Below are 453 nucleotides of genomic sequence, written 5' to 3'. Positions count from 1 at the left end.
TGCACATACTCTAATAGAATGTGTATGAATATGTATGTATGTCTGTATCAGCTCACAAACTAATGCAGACCTGCTAAAATATTATTATTAGGCCAAGTACTGTGAATGAACCATAAACCGACCTGATTCAGCAGAACATCAAAACGCCTGAGGAACCACCAGCAGTGTGTGTTATTTTTTTTTTTTTCTGTGACAGGAGAAACGTTTACTTGCTTTGTAAGTGTAAAGTGTGACTCATTTTGATACGAGGTATGCTTAGTGTTATGTATAATATGACCAAACCCATAGAATTAAATTCAAGCGATTAGATCAAATTAAAGGAGCCATGCATTTTTGACTTTCGACATCACTCGTAACGATTTTAAAAAGTACATAGGCCTAGTGATAGGTGAAACAGAGCATTTTGAAACTCTAAATCAGTTAAACCATTGGGTCAAAAATGATTCACTATTT

The sequence above is a fragment of the Labeo rohita genome, unplaced genomic scaffold (assembly GCF_022985175.1).
Source record: "Labeo rohita strain BAU-BD-2019 unplaced genomic scaffold, IGBB_LRoh.1.0 scaffold_149, whole genome shotgun sequence".
NCBI classification, from domain to species: domain Eukaryota; kingdom Metazoa; phylum Chordata; class Actinopteri; order Cypriniformes; family Cyprinidae; genus Labeo; species Labeo rohita.
This window is presented reverse-complemented; position numbering follows the sequence as displayed.